This window comes from Zalophus californianus, chromosome 2 (assembly GCF_009762305.2).
Source record: "Zalophus californianus isolate mZalCal1 chromosome 2, mZalCal1.pri.v2, whole genome shotgun sequence".
Classification (NCBI taxonomy): Eukaryota; Metazoa; Chordata; class Mammalia; order Carnivora; family Otariidae; genus Zalophus; species Zalophus californianus.
Genome location: NC_045596.1, coordinates 130,184,841 through 130,202,227, shown reverse-complemented (window position 1 = coordinate 130,202,227; position 17,387 = coordinate 130,184,841). Strand labels below are relative to the sequence as shown.

The 17,387-nt window shown below is 40.0% G+C and overlaps 1 pseudogene; it reads left to right on the top strand.

Moving 5' to 3' along the window:
• Positions 1 to 1,779: 1,779 nt before the first annotated feature.
• Positions 1,780 to 17,387, top strand: part of LOC113925466 — a 41,149-nt pseudogene continuing 25,541 nt past the window's right edge.

The following is a 17,387-nucleotide window of genomic DNA, read 5'->3' as shown; positions in this document are numbered from 1 at the left end:
AGCCAATGAAGTATAGCTTCGGGTTTCTAGGAAAGAGAAGAGGGTGCTGCGCACTTTCAGCTCTTCTCCCATTTCAGGCACACATACATCACGGACACTACATGTGGAGCCATAGATCCCATTTTGGCACCATGAGGCCAAAAATGTAAGACCAAAAGGTAGCAGAAATAAGAAGGGCAGAGCTAGGGCCCTGGTGATGCTGATCAGGAGCTGAACTAATGATACCAACCAACCACCCTCAGACTTCTTGTTGTGGGAGGCAAATGAACCTCTATTTGACCAAGCCATCTTTAAGACAGAGTTCATGTAACTTACAGCTTAATATATATTTGGACTAAAACAGGTGGCATCCCAGGATAGAAACTAAAAAGCCATCAAAATGACCCAAGGCAGTAGCATAGAGGTCAAGCATCTGGGAGGTAGTTTCCCCAAGGGGTAGACTTTCCCACCACCTGCATCTCAGCATTCTGCCAGAGACTGCTTGCCAAAGAACAGCACTTGTGACCCAGAATAAGGCAAAGAGGTCCACGTACAATAGTCCTGGGAGCTGTGTTGGTACTGGAAGCTCAAATTCACTGAAAGCAATTATGTGACATCTATAGAGGGAAGAGAGCTTGCCTGAGAAAGCACTCCCCGGTGATCTGGAAGAGAGGAATGGATTGTGGATAAGTGATTTGGATTGGCCTGTGATGCATCCTTTCATCATCTTATCCCCGACCATATGCTCAGGCAATTACAGCCCAGGGAAGTATTTATTACAGGAAAAGAATAAAACAATCTGAACTGCTGGTGCCTTGAAGAAGGGTTGGCTCTCCAGATAACATGGAACAAAGCCGAGCGTGACTTAGCGAAGCAGTACAATTATAAAAACTGGGAAACTAAATTCTGCAAAGGATGAGTGGTTACCACTTAAAACCCTGATATGACTTTGCATCAAACAGAGCCTTCGCTGAGCACTGAGTGGTAGGCCTAATTTTAAAGAAAGTTGTGAGGATTTGGGGAAGGACACAGGAAAAACAATATGAAGATGACCATGCTTGGAAAATATTTAATTTTTTTAAAAGATTTTATTTACCCATTTGACAGAGACATAGCGGGAGAGGGAACACAAGCAGGGGGAGTGGGAGAGGGAGAAGCAGGCTTCCTGCTGAGCAGGGAGCCTGATGCAGGGCTTGATCCCAGGACCCTTAACGACTGAGCCACCCAGGCACCCCGGAAAATATTTAATTTTTAAAAGGTATAAAGATTGTGCCTGTTGTGTCCAGAAAAAGAAGGAGGCCATTTTATAATTTTAATAATTGTCACCAAGCTTGGGATGTGCTGTTACAACTAAATCAGAATGTTATTCAATTCTCATTTCCCTTGGGCATCAGAACATAAGAGCCTTACTTGGGGTGTGTATCTGTTGTCCTTTTGCTTCTTTGGGAAAATTATTCTCTCCTGCCTTGAGAAGGAGTGACTCAGCAGGATGGAATGAAAGCTGCTCTTCTCACTTACTGGAGAGTTTCTAAGAAATTAGTCCAGTGTTTCTAAGAAGTAGCCCTGCTTTACTGTAGAGAGAGGGTAACCATATTTTATGTGCCTTGCATCAGTGAGGATAAAAGTCTAAAGAGGAATGGTGTGAAAACACCAAGGGGGCTAGAGAGAAAGAGTAGGAGATGGGAGCATAGCTGATACTCTCCTTGACTGATCTCATAGGAGACCCCAGGGCTGGAATACATGACCCTGAAATGGGAAACCACAAAGGCCCAAAAGTCCCGCAGAGCTAACCCTAGCACCATGGGGCCTGGGGACAACTCAACGGAGTCCCACGGGCCTGCAACCACCTACCTGCCCCAAACATCAGGACCCCTCCTGGCCAGTTGCCAGCCGTCTGGAGAGTGGTGCTGGTGGTCCTCAGGTATGAGTCCACACACACCCATCACGCAGCCTCCCCTCAAAGCTTTGTGCCTACCACACCCAGGGCTGAGGCCCCCAGGGACTTATCAGATGTGGTGGGATCACCTCCCAGGCATGACTTTGAGGCTGGACAGGGACGACTAAGAGCTGGAAACAAGGGGGAGAGAACACCCCTGAGATGAGTAAAAGAGGAACTCTTATTAAAATGCAACCTATGGGGTGCCTGGGTGGCTCAGTCATTAAACGTCTGCCTTTGGCTCAGGTCATGATCCCATGATCCCAGGGTCCTAGGATTGAGCCCCGCATCAGGCTCCCTGCTCTCCCTCTCCCCCTGCTTGTGTTCCTTCTCTCACTGTGTCTCTCTCTGTCAAATAAATAAAATCTTTAGAAAAAATAATAATAAAGAAATAAAATAAAATGCAACCTATGAATTTAGGTTAAACATAAAGAAATTCCTGACGTTGAGCCCTAGTAAATATTAAAAGGTATTACAGCGATACATGTTATTCTCCTGGAAAGCCTATAAAAACAGACCATAGGGGTTAGTTTAATCCTACCTCTTGGCGGGTAAATATCCTAGATGGTTTCTCCTAGGGGTTTTTTCCCCTCCTAGTTCCTTATTTAAACCAAAGAAAAAGTATTATTATATTTTGCTTCCTTCAAAAAAACATTTGAGATGACTTATAAGAGTATATATAATATTGCAAAACATAAGAATACATAGAAATTCCAGTGAAAGAAATGTTCAAGTGCAGTGGAAAATAAAGTGGTGTTTTTTTTATTATTATTATTTATTTAAGTAAGAAAATAGGTTGGCTTGGCTTTGCTAAGAGAGCAAATCATGCCAGCAGATGTAGCCGGTCAATTTGCGGTGCTGAGTTCATCACCGTGGAGTAGCCCTGAGAAATTAGTAAACGCAGGCGAACTGTCAGCAGCTCTCTGGAGAACGCTTTCTCACCCTTCACCTGTCACTGATTAAATACTCAGAACTACAGTGCTCCAAAAGAACATGACTTTTCAAGGTGCCAAGGCATAATTCTCCTGTTTGGTCTAAGAACTAATGAGTAAACCCAGAGGCTGGCACTGCACAACGTGACCCCAGGTGCCCACTCAGCCAGTCCTAGCCATGGGCAGCTGCCCCATCGCTCACAAGGGCACATCTTTTATCATCTTACTTGTTTTCCTCTCTTTGTCTGGGCTACCTGCTTTCAGAGAAAGGCCCTGATCAATAGTCTGCCTTAAAATGCAGGCACAGTCAGAGAACATTCTAGAATTCCTCCATGTTTTGTTCATAAAGGAAATGAATGAACAAGGAACCAGTAAGAAGAAACTGAATTATAGACTTGTTAATTACTGAATTAATCAGTCATAAAGGGCAGGGTTAAACTAAGGAGCTGGTGCTCAGGTCAGAGAGTTGCCTCAGATCCTTTTCATCCCTCGTTCCCTTTCTCCAGGTCATGTCTGCATCAGCCCCAGCAGTGAGCCGACCACCAGTGCTTCCCAATGCCTGCTCCAGGGAACCCTGGTCACAACATCCCTCCTATATGCTTCTCTCCTCCTTTCTAATGGTCTTACCCCGGTCCCCTTCTTCCTTCCACTATCTCTCCTTCATGCCCAAAGCCACTGTGCTTCATCTTTTTACTGAATTCCAACAGCATTTGTCACTTCCTCACAATTTAATACTTCCTCAGCTGTTGTCTAGAACTTTTCTTTAGTTATTTCATTCACATAAGTCTTCTTTTCCCAAAAGCATTGCACACTCATCAGGGTTAGACCCGCATGACCTGATGATGCCTGAGTGTTTTAATCAGGCTCATTTGACCAAGCCCGGTGGGCTTAGCACTTGGCTGTGAACTGGATAAGAAAATGAACAAGAATCTTTTTAGAGGAAATGTGCTTTGGAAATATGCACCAAAATGGGCAGTCACCTTCCTTCTTCCTGCCCACCCCTCCCCTTCTCTTTACGGTTAATATTAAGTGCCTAATCTCTTTACTGCTACTACTAAGTGACCCAAATGGCAGCAAATGCATCAGTACTGAAATGCTGCCCCACTCCGTGGTCCAGAACGCGCTGGGAATGATGACAGTGGCTGAGGCTTTCACACAGTTATTTTGCAAGAACATCGCCAATCTTGCCTGTGCTCCCTCTGCCTCCGGGGCCCTACATCACAGGGAAAAATGCTTCCCTGCAGATGGCTCATCTCCTTTTACTCAGTGCCCCAGTCCTTTTGCTGTGGGTTTCTAACAATTTCGTAGTAGCGGGTCCTTTGTATCTCAATCTTTGGCATGGGCTCTGCAATAAAAGAAGATCATTAGGGGGCACCTGGGTGGCTCAGTCGTTAAGTGTCTGCCTTCGGCTCAGGTCACGATCCCAGGGTCCTGGGATTGAGTCCCACATCGGGCTCCCTGCTCGGCGGGAACCCTGTTTCTCCCACTCCCCCTACTTGCGTTCCCTCTCTCGCTATATCTCTGTCAAATAAATAAAGTCTTAAAAAAAAAAAAAGAAGTTCATTAGTTAAATGCCTAGAAAATATCAGTATTCTCAGAGTGGGTAGATTTTGAAAAAAAAAATGTAATAAGAGGGTATGAAAGATTAAGTATTCTTTCAATGAATATTAGCTTGGATTTAAAATAAAATCTGGTAATTACTATTAGGTGTATCATTTTGTCTCTTTCAGAAAATGTACATTTTTGATCCCCAAAGTTTAGTTTCAAAGTGTTATGTGTTATGAAGCTTTTCAACCTTCGCTTTTTTTCCTTTGAGTCACTGAGAGTCCAGGCATATGTAAAGGTTTATACCAGTTCCCCTCGCTTTCCCCAGGAAATACAGATTTCTGAGGGATAATTTAGAAAAAAGAACTATTGATAAAATTTCTGCTAAAAAGAATCATATAAATATGAACTCTGCTTATTGCAAGGCTGCAGAAAGCAGTGACACTGGTTCGTCTTAGGTACCAAAAAGCTTCTGAGTCCCAAGATGGGAACCCTTCAACTTTCTATAATTGTGGCTATAAATTTATCTGTGTCTGTAGCCAAACTTTCCTCTTCCCTTCTGCTTACAATCAATCAATCCACAGTGTCCTTTGGCCAAACACAGTCCAACCCTTCTTCACATATTCTAACTTGTGTCCCTTCTTCCCTCTCAGAGCTCTCCCTCCAGCCTTTATATCTTCAACCTCTCCCTCACTACTGCTTCCCATCAATATGCTAACATAGAAATCTTACTCTATTTAAAATAAAAACAACAATAAAAGCAACTACTTTCCCCTTTCACTTGCTTCTTTTCTTCTGTCTGGACAATCTCATCTACCCAGCTCCAAACCCTACAACTGCAACATTACATCTTCAGCTGAGACCCTCTTCTTGAACCAGCTGTCCTATTGTTACCCTTATTTGCACATCCCATGAGACATCTGACACTTGTCCAAAATCATATTGTATCTTTGTCCCCCTACCATTCCTCCCATGGTCACCATCTCAGGAAATAATGCCACATTCAAGCCAGGGGCCTGAAAGGGATTTTTGCCAAAGGCCCCTCTTTCAGCCTTCCACCTTCAAACTCTCACCTTGACCTGTGAACATAGCTCAAACCAGTACATTTTCTCCATCTCTACTGCAAAAGTAGAAGCCCCAGCTAACAATACTTTCTGATCAATATTTCTTCAATAGCCTCTGGAACAGATGTTACATGGCAGTGTTTCACTGCCTTATCATTGTAAATTGGGACCCAATGATGAGGACTTAAAGATTTAAAGTACTGGGGCACCTGGGTGGCTCAGACGATTAAGTAGCAGACTCTTGATGTCAGCCCAAGTCATGATCTCAGGGTTGTGGAATCAAGGGGCACATCAAGCTCTGTACTCAGCATGAAGTCTGCTTCTCCCTCTCCCTCTGCTCCTCCCCCCACTCATTCTCTCTCTCTTAAATAAATAAATAAATAAATACATAAAATCTTTAAAAAAAAAGGTTTAAAGTACTCCTGTGATAAAAGAGCCACAAATAATTGAGGACCAGATGCCTCCTCTGGTTATTAAGTGATATCTGAACTGATTTTGATACACCCCAACATTACCCCTATCCTTGTAAGCAAAAGACTAGGGAAGAGGAAAAGGAGAGAATCCTTCAAAAAGAATAACATGCAGGAAGTAGTATGATTTGTACCTACTCCCTACCAGAGAAGAAAAGAGGATTCTTTTCTCTATGCTCCAAAATAAAGTGATGATGGGTCCAAGAAAATCGCTCAAAGACATGAGGGATGCCAGCAAGAAGAAAAGTGTATCAATCTAAGTACAACAGCAGAAGACTAGGAAACCAGCTAGTTTAATGAGGAAGAATAGTTACAGGGGAAAGAACAGTTTATAGGATCATTGTTAGGACTGCTGAAAGAACTCCAGGGTATGTCCAAGAAACTACACTGTAGAGAGCCATACCTCCAAGACAGAAGCTGCTCCTGGAATGATCAAGAAGTTGTATGATTGGAAGCCATGCTACAGCTGTCAATTCCGCTAACACGCCACCTCTTCTATGACCCACTTAAGCCAGAATGATGTTTGAAACTCTTCCTCTCTTTTCCACATGACTCCATTCCCACGTTAGTCAAATAATACTCATAGTATAAGCATGTATATGTTTTTGGTAGAATACATTTATGTACTTATATTTAAGGACAATTCTGAAAGGTTAGAGCTAATGGTTATTTACTTCGAGACTGATGTCAACAAGATGGCAGAATAGGAAGTCCTTCACTCATATTTCCCCACAGCAACAATAATTTGGAAGCTATCCATAGACAAAAGTGCCTTTGTGGGAGCTTTGGGATCCAGATTGGGGGTTGCAAAATGCCAAGGGAGCAAAAGACTGAGGAGGACAATTTTGAGAAGGCAGGTCCATGTGTAGGTGGCAGGCTCACCAACTTTTGTTCCAATTTCAGACCCAAAAATGGTCCCAACCCCCTGTGGACTGGACAATAATCCTATTTGGCCTTCATCCTGCCACCAGCCATCTGTCTGCTTCACACCCTGAAATAGTCCTGTGACTGAGTTCCAGCTCCACACAGCTGCAGCCTAGTCAGTCCTGCCTGCTCAGGGACCCTCCCAGTGGCCTGACGGGAGCCCTCCCAGAGATCTGGCGAGAGTCACATCATCCTCACAGCTGATAACAGACCTGCCATGTACAAATCAACTATGGGCTCTGAAGTAGGCCCTTATCCAAGCACCAGCCCTACTGACAACAGTCCTAAAGGCAGTGTTGTCAGCCCAGGGATCAGACAGAATCTACACACACCTGAGCATCTGGTAACAGGCTCGCCATGGATGGATGAATGGACAATGAAGCTGTGATATATATATATGTATTTACAATGGCATAGTATTCAGCCATTTAAAAAAAAGGAAATCTTGCCATTTGTAACATTGCGTAAATCTGGAGGACATTTTGCTAAGTGAAATAAGCCAGATACAGAAAGACAAATACTATATGATCTCACTTATATATGGAATCTAAAAAAGTTGAACTCATAGAAGTAGACAGTAAAATGATGGTTGCCAGGGGCTGGGGGCTTAGGGAAATGTGGAGATGTTGTTCAAAGTGTTCAAACATTTTAGTTATAAGATGAATAATTTCTAGGGATCTGATGTACAGCATGATGACTATAGTTTATGATACTAAATTATATAACTTGAAATTTGCTAAGAGAGTAAATCTTAACTGTTCTCACCACACACAAAGAATAGATAATTATGTTATGGATGTATTAATTTGATTGTGGTATTCATTTCATAGCATATACATATGTCAAATCATCACATTTTACACCTTAAACATATACAATTTTTATTTGTCATTTTTACCTCAACAAAGCTGGAAAAATAAACAAATAGATCTGAATCCATCTTAAAAATGATTGTGGCTTCAAAGTTCTTCTGGAAAAAAAAAAGTCAGAAGACACACAAATATAAATGTAGTTATATTTGCAGGTTGCCATAATCTTTTTTCATTTTTTGTTTGTCCTAAAAACTTACTGAATTTTTTTCATATTTTTACTAATTTTAAAAATTATGAAATATAAGATGTTCTTTTTTTTAAGATTTTATTTATTTATTTGTCAGAGAGAAAGAGAGAACACATGCAGGGGGAGTGGCAAGCAGGGCAGGCAGAGGGAGAAGCAGGCTCCCTGCTGAGCCGAAGGCAGACACTTAACCGCCTGAGCCACCCATGCATCCCAAAATATAAGATGTTCTTAATAAAAATCTAAGAACATTGCCAAGGGAAAGTACTTCTTCACTCTTTAGGGAAAACTTCAACAACTTAAAATCTTAATAGGCCTATGAGGTGACCTTAGGCTCTGACTCTTTGGAGTACAACTTCTCTGGAACATACTGGTCATGGTATTTTAATGTGGTGCTGTGTTTCCTACTCTTGAGAGGTGCAGTCTTCTGCTCCTCACTAGACTGCATAAGAATAGTCCTTCGGCCTGGAACATTTCCTTACCAAAAGATAAAGAGCTCTCATAGCCTCTTCTGGGCTTATCACCTTTGAGAAAATATCTTTCCGTTTCTCTTTGTTCTGGAAAAATGAATTTAGCCACAATAGGTTCCTGGCCTTGGAAGCTTCTTTGTACCCATGAACCTAAAAATCCTCTCCCCCACCCAGTGACACTGAGTGCCCAGTCCAAAGAAATGCTTTTCATCCCCTCAGGCAGCACTAATAGGGACCTGTAGGAGTCACCACATCACCAGATGAACAAAATAACAAGGACTGCCTGTGAAAATCAAACTGCCATTCGAACTACAGGCCACAGTAGTAGTCTGGAACTTGAGTGAAAACCTAAACAGGGTTGACTGACAAAAAAATAAAGGATTGAAATAGAACTAAGAGTATCCTGACATAATAAACAAAGTGTCCAGAATGCGACTGGGAATCACCCATTATGCTAAGAACTAGGAAAACCAGAACTTAAATGAGAAGAGACAGTCACTTAACATCAATACCAACATGAATCTGATATTAGAATTATCTGACAAGGATTGTAAAACAGCTATCATAAAAATATTTCAAAAAACAATTCTCTTGAGAAAATTGAAAAAGTTAGAATATCTCAACAAAGAAACAGAAGTTATCTGAAAAAAAAAACAAGGAAATTATAAATTTGAAGGATACATAACAGAAATACAAGCTTGCTGGATGAGCTCAACAATAGAATAGAGATGGCAGAGCATGGAATCAGTGAACTTGAGGACAGATCAGTAGACTAATCAATCTCTACAACAAAGAGAAAATGCACTGAAAAAAAGAAATTGAGCCTCAGGGATTTGTGGGACAATAACAAGAAACCCAACATTTGCATCATTGTAGTCCCAGTGAAAGAGAAGAAAGAGTGGGGCTGAAAGAGTATTCTGAGAAATAGTGGTTGAAAACTTCCCAAATTTGATGAAAGACAGAAGCATACTGATTCAAGAGGCGGAGCAATCTATAAATAAGATAAATTCAAAGACATGCATGCCAGGAAAAACCATAATTAAATTTCTAGAAACTAAAAACAAAACAAAACAAAACAAATCATTAAAAGCATCCAGAGAAACTACACATTGCCTATAAAAGTAAGAAATAAAACAATTTGAATGACAGTCGATTTCTCATTTGAAATCATAAGAGGCCAGAAGGAAGTGGTACCTTATTTTCAAGTGCTGAAGAAAAAGAATTGTTAACTGCCAATTCTATACAGTAAAACTACCCTTCACAAATGAAGGGAAAATAAAGACATTCTCAAATGAGAAAATCTATGAGAATCTGGCACTAGCAGATAAACCCTTAAAGATCAGCTAAAGGAACTTCTTCAAATAGAGAAAAGATTAAAGATAAAGTTTCAAAGTATCAGGAAAGAGAGGTCCAGCATTTGGAAACCACCACAGAGGTACCAAAAACCAGTTAACTACAGCAATGATTACATTAGAGACATTGACCTTTTCCCCACTTGTCTCCCCTCTTCATCTTTGACTCTGAAGGCCCAACAAGGAGAATAAAGAGAGAGAGAGGGAGAGAGAGAGAGAGAAGAGAGAAATGGAAAAACCCTTCTCTGAATCATACCACAGTTTAGAAATGAGCTTAGGGATGGAGGGAAAAAGTTTGAATTTACTTTTTGCCACCAAAATTATACTATTCATATAGCTTATGGATCCTGAAAAGCTACCAATTATTTCTAAACAAACATATTTTTCCTTCTCTCAGACAACTTCTTAAACTCAGCTTTTCTCTCTCTAAATCTCAAATCCAGACGTGATTCTCACTCGGAGCAGCTTAGTTTTGCACAGATTTTTGTGTAGGCATAATGGTATCCTTGTTCTTTCATATCCTTGACCTCCAGGAATATACCAGTGTTGATCAAGAAACAGCTCTTTTGAAACACACTCATAACCCACACTATGTAAGGAGGAAGAGTCCCTGCCTTCAATGAGCTTGAATTCAAAGAGAAAATAAAATAGATAATGATAAAACAGAAATATCATAAATAAGAAAGGACTTTGAAGAAAGGGGTCAGTTCAGAGGTTGAGCTGTAGATTAAATAATGGAGCTCTCAGGGAGCTTTAAACTTTAAAACTTTAAATTTTGTGTTTAAAAAATACATACTTATTTTTAACAAAACAGTACATTCACATGTTTAGAAACTCCAATGATACAAAAGGGCTTTTTACCAAAAGTATCAGTCCTTGATCATATCCTTCATACCCCATCTCATTGCCCAAAGAAAAGAATTTCTAACTCATTTAACCTTTCTGTTCTTAGTTTTTCTGGTGATTACCTCCAAATTCCTAAGAGAATATACATACGTTTTTCTCAACATTTTTCTTTCTTGGTTTTCTGAGTAAAATATATATATATCAAGTATTACAAACACTTATTGTAAAAAAAAGTCTAATTTTTAAATTTTTTAACATCAACAAAATTTATTGTATAATTTATTAGTTATTCTTATATAATTTTATATAGTCAATGTTAATTTCAATCTATCTACATATTTATACTTTCATAGCTTCTCATTTCTTCCTGTATCTCCAAATTATCTAATCATTTCCCAGGTAACACACTTTAGAATTTTTTTTTTTTAAGATTTTATTTATTTGACAGAGAGAGACACAGCGAGAGATGGAACACAAGCAGGGGGAGTGGGAGAGGGAGAAGCAGGCTCGCCACCTGGCAGGGAGCCAACTGTGGGGCTCGATCCCAGGACCCTGGGACCATGACCTGAGCTGAAGGCAGACGCTTAACGACTAAGCCACCCAGGCTCCCCTAGAATTTTCTTTAATATTGATCCACCGGTGACAAATTTTCTGTTCTGTTCTTCTAAAAATATCTTCATTTCACTTTCAAGTACTCATTATGTTGCATATGAGAAATGCAAATACTCTAAACCAACAATGTAAAACTATAAGTAAAAATAATCAGCAGGTTGTGGCAAGGAAGTGGAAGAAATTTTTTAAATATTAACCCTTCATATTCCATATCAAGAAATCGGTTCATACTCTATAAAATTGGAATAGGCTGACTTTAGATTCTTAGTGATTTTCATGTTATCTTTTCTGAACTTTTGAGGAGTTTTTTATGATACAAAATGTATCTCTGAAGTTCATCAATTTCTTTATTATATTTAAATATGTTTTTCTTCTGTTAATTCAAGCAAAATTAAATATAACAATTTTAATATTAAAAACATGATGGGGGCGCCTGGCTGGCTCAGTCAGTAGAGCATGCCACTCTTGGTCTTAGGGTCATGAGTTCAAGCCCCATGTTGGTTGTGGAGGCTACTTAAGAAAAAATAAAATAATAAAATAAAATAAGTATAGTAGAGTCCCATTCTCTTACAAATATCTATATACATAATTCTTCTATCTATACATATACACAGAAAGATATTTGGGGTTATTTTTATGAAATATTAATACTAGTTATTTCTAAATATGAGATTTGTCTTTGTATATTGCTTTCAAATTTTCTGCATTTCTTGAACTTTTTATAATGAGCATGTGCCATGTCTATAAAATGTGTAGAATCCATAGTTTAAAATTTTTAGCATTTTTTAAAATTTACATCTGGAAATCTATTTAACTATTTCCTCTTCTGTTTATTCAATGTGTCTCCTGTCTCTGTCATATCATTATCTATATATGCTAATATATAATGCCAATAAGAAATAAAATGGTAAAGTAAGATATCTGAGGGTGGAGTGAGAAATACAGCATGATTAACTTATAAAATGGATGCAATTTTTTTTTGAATAATTGATAGTCTGTCTTACTTAGGACTAGTACCAGAAATTTTACGATTCTCAAAAGTACCCTGTTCTTCCCCATGTAGGGCGAACAAAAAACCTGGTTATTAGTAACAAGTACCAGAAACACCTAAATGTCTAATTTTTTTAAAGTATATAATCCCAGTCTTATAGTAATATGATGATACTAGGGACATTTAGGGTCCCTGGTGAAAGACTGTTTCAGTTTTCAGTGAAACTGTTCCAGTTTACCTGGGAGAAGAGAGACGATTATTTCTCCCTAAAGCAATGACTTGGTTTCCAAACTTGCTCATACATTGCAATCACCTGGGGGGTTTAAAGAACAGTAAAGTCTAGATGCCTGGGTGGTTCAGTTGGTTAAGTGTCTGACTCTTGATTTTGGCTCAGGTCATGATCTCAGGGTCTTGAGATGAAGCCCCATGTTGGGCTCCCCACTCAGTGGGGAGTCTGCTTGAGATTCTCCCTCTGCCTCTGCCCCTCCCCCTGCTCACAAGCTCTCTCTCTCTCTATCTCTCTCTCTCCCTCTCTCTCTAAAATAAATAAATAAATCTTTAAAGACTACTGAAGACTAAGCACCAGTTTTAGAGATTCCTCTGTAATTGGCCTTGCCCATTAGGATTTTTATCAGCTCTTGGGTGATTCTAATGTACAGCCAAGATTAAGACTCAATGTCCAAGAGGAAGCAGATGTTTAGTGGCACGCCCTAAGGGCCAACTATATCTGAAAAGCAATTTAAAGCTTGATCACTTTCCGGACTCAACGTAGGCTCCATGAATGTAGGCAGAAGGAATTTGCTTTTAAGAGTCAATCCACCTTGGGCGCCTGGGTGGCTCAGTTGGTTAAGCGACTGCCTTCAGCTCAGGTCATGATCCTGGAGTCCCGGGATCAAGTCCCACATCGGGCTCCCTGCTCAGCAGGGAGTCTGCTTCTCCCTCTGACCCTCTTCCCTCTCGTGCTCTCTGTCTCTCATTCTCTCTCTCAAATAAATAAATAAATAAAATCTTTAAAAAAAAAAAAAAGAAGAGTCAATCCATCTTCAAGGCAACAACTTGTGTTAGCCAAATAACTAATTGAGAATAGCCACAAAACTGATGGAACTTGGTAGCAATCCAGCTCTACTGGAAATTACTGATAATAATAATATGATAAGTATAGTTACACTTTCTTTTTAAAAATTCATTTAAAAATACAAAAGTAATGAATAAAAACAACTTTAGTTTCCAGACTGGTGGGCAGCCCAAGATCAGCTGTCACAAATCCTTTATCAACTATCATTTTTAAGTATCTGAGAGACTGGGTGTCATCCCCAGAATTCTATTTTAGTTAAGTACCTACCAAAACTGTCAATAAACATTTCCTGATCCACACTCTATAAAAAGATTTTTCATCTAAGAATGTGATTATGGTCAGGGCACCTGGGTGGCTCAGTGGGTTAAGCGTCTGCCTTCAGCTCAGGTCATGATCCCAGGATCTTGGGCTCGAGTCCCACATCAGGCTCCTTGCTCAGCTGGGAGTCTGCTTCTCCCTCTCCCTCTGACCCTCCCCCATGCTCATGCTCTCTCTCTCTCTCAAATGAATAAATAAAAGAAAATATTAAAAAAAAAGATTGTGATTATGGTCATGAAAAGTTATCATTAGGATACTTTTGAAAGAAAGGAAACCAGATGTGTGATGTAAAGGGAAGCTTAGAAACACAGAAAATCTGAGGAGTTTACAAAAAGAATCCAATCATGAATTTAGGACATTGTTAAAAAAGTCTTTCATATGATCACCATTCTGTGTCACTTGACAATTTTTAAAACATCAGCGCCATCCCCTATAAGGAACAGTGTGTAAAACTTTAATTTTAATGTATTAATAATTTAATCAATTGTACCTACCCTTCAAGGTGATAAAGAAATTTCCTAGACAGGGCTGACACTGAATTAGTACACACTGCTCTCACTGCACCAGTAATTTCCTAGTGGCATTTGCTCTGAAACATTCTTTCCTGTATCACACCAGGTAAACATTTTTATTTACCACAGCACCAGTGGTATCCAGGTAAACCAGCAGTTCCGGGGGGTTACTCCCAGGTAAACTGATTACTCCTAGGTAAACTGGAACAGTTTCACTGAAAAGTGAAACAGTCTTTCACCAGAGACCCTAAATGTCCCTAGTATCATCATATTACTATAAGACTGGGATTATATACTTTAAAAAAATTAGACATTAGGTGTTTCTGGTACTTGTTACTAATAACCAGGTTTTTTGTTCGTCCTACATGGGGAAGAACAGGGTACTTTTGAGAATCGTAAAATTTCTGGTACTAGCCCCAAGTAAGAAAGACTATCAATTATTCAAAAAAAAATTGCATCCATTTTATAAATCTTTTTATAGAGTGTGGATCAGGAAATGTTTATTGACAGTTTTGGTAGGTACTTAACTAAAATGGAATTCTGGGGATGACACCCAATCTCTCAGATATTTAAAAATGATAGTTGGGGCGCCTGGGTGGCTCAGTCGTTAAGCGTCTGCCTTTGGCTCAGGTCATGATCCCAGGGTCCTGGGATAGAGCCCCGAATCATCAAGTTCCCTGCTCTGTGGGAAGCCTGCTTCTCCCTCTCCCACTCCCCCTGCTTGTGTTCCCTCTCTCGCTGTGTCTCTCTCTGTCAAATAAATAAAATCTTAAAAAAAATGATAGTTGATAAAGGATTTGTGACAGCTGATCTTGGGCTGCCCACCAGTCTGGAACCTAAAGTTGTTTTTATTTATTACTTTTGTATTTTTAAATGAATTTTGGGATGTGGAAGGAAGTGAGGAGAAATTGCTTTGGACCAGTAGTGGGCTAAATGGTGGCCCCCCAAAATCCATGTCCTAACCCCCAGAACCTGTGACAATTACCTTCTGTTGCAAAAGAACGAATGACACTATTTATGGCAAATGATGCAATTAAGAATCTTAAGAGGAGGAGCTTATCCTGGATCCACTGGGTGGGCCCTAAATTTCGTCCCACCTATCCTTAGGCAGTGAGAGTTTTAAGACAGAAGACGTGAAGGTAATGTGACCACAGAGGCAGAAACGAGAATGCTATGGCCCTAGGTCAGGGAGCACCTGGAGCCACCGGAAGCTGGAAGAGGGAAGCAACAAACAGATTCTCCCCTAGAGCCTTCAGAGGGAGCGCAACCCTGCCAACACCTTGATTACAGAATACTCTCAGAGCAGCCACAGGAAATAAGCACAGTAGCATTTGGTGATGTGGGTGGTGTAAATAGTCTCACCATAGCTGATTCTCAGCTACAGATCTACAGTCCCTGACCAGAGTTGGAGAGAGATGCACACAGTTGGCAGTTTTGAGCTAGCACAAGCTCAGTTCCAGCACCCCACTGACTCTAGACAAAAGTTCATCTTTTCCATCCCCTTCTCATTTCTTACTTGGCTTTCATTTCGTGTCTTTCTGCCAGAGACGGTGAAATGAGGTATCCGGTGCATGCTTTCACGTTGAAGTCACCCAGAAAAACACGATGAAAATGACTAAAAATTCACTCAAGTTAGTAAACAGGAGGAAAGTTGGTATTTTCATAAATTTATACTAATGTATTCTATTGATGAACTTAAATGCCATTATAACACAAAGAGTACAAGCTACAAACTCATATGTTCTAAAATTTGGCCTCCATTTAGGAACTGGTGACTGTCAGCAAATCGCTGAGTTTATTTTCTCACCTGCATGCAAAGGACTTCTCACTTGGTATAAGTGGTCAACGGAAGCTAGTTGGAATCATTTTACTATCATCTACATCGCTGGTGAGGATAATAAGAGTAGTAATAGTAAAGATAGGGATAATGGTAATAATAGTAATAGTAGTTGTGTTAAAGCTGGGATAGCTAATTTTATTCATTTGCTGGGATGGAGAGGATCAGTAAAGTCGAGAACAAAGACCAGTTACCAGGGAGCTGTGCAAAAGCAATTGCCATGTGTAGGGGATCCAGATTTTGGAAGGAAGTGAGAAAAAGGGCAGTGTGGCAATCAAGGTCCCAGAGAGGAAGAGGAGAGAGATTTTAGCAGTTACATCGGGGGACTTTGTGGAGGGAAATATGTAAAGAGAACCGGTGGAGGCTGAGCTGTGCGATTTACTGAGCCACATCTACAAGGGAAGGTGCAGGGAGGGGTACCCACGGCATTAAACTAACCAAACTCATGTTTGGGAGATGAGCCAACAGGCAGAAATAGATTTCAACATAGTCAAGAATTATTTGGGTTACATAACTACTCCTTTTATTATTATCCAGGCTGACAGAAAGACTTGAACAATTATCTGGGGACCTTATCAATGAAAACAACTAATTAGTCTTTTTCACTCCACAAAAGAGCCATTAAGTAAATTCCTCAAATAGCTTCTCAGTCTAGACACTTTTTCAAGATGTAGTAAAAGTGAGGATGAAGGTAAATTTCTCCTAAATCTCTTCAATTTTCATAATCCCGAAATTTAAATGTGCTCAGTTTGCTTGTCCAATGACGATAAAGAAAATAAAGCTGCCTGTTCACATTTAATCCGGCTTGGCTGTTCAGAGCCTCTACTTTCCCCCTTGGCCAGAAGGCAGGCAGGTGGAAACGATATTCTCAGAGCAGTAAATATTGCTGGTGGATAATGGATGGCCTCAACTATAATTGAGCGTGTTCCAAGAAAGCATGCCTCTCAAGTGCTCATTCTAATTTGTAATTTCCTCCCCAAGGTGTAGCATGCCAATCAAAGAATGTAAACTTGACATCAGAGTTGCAGAAATAAAATAGGTAATGTTATATATCTAATATTTGTCCTCACCTCCCCCCTTTAGGTCCCTTGTACAAGGGACTTTTCCTCAGATATGGCTATACAGGCTGATGCCAAAAGTCAGGTTTAATTAAGACCACCATCAGACTTTTCTCTGCCAAAGAACGGTGATAGGAAACATCACTTGGCCTCTTTATTGTGCTTAATTGTCATGTAGTACTCACTCTCACTCTAACATCCATTCCCAAATTCTATCGTTAATACCACCAAGCAAGGGTTTCTAAATAGGATTTACCATCAAAATCAAGTGAACATTTTAGAAATAGAGATTTCCATGCTCACCCCAGATCTAATAAACCCGATCTTGGGGAATAGTTTTTAAAGGTTTCCCAGGTGATTCTGATCTTTACACAGACTTGAGAACCACTGCTGTGGCCCGTTAACTCAGG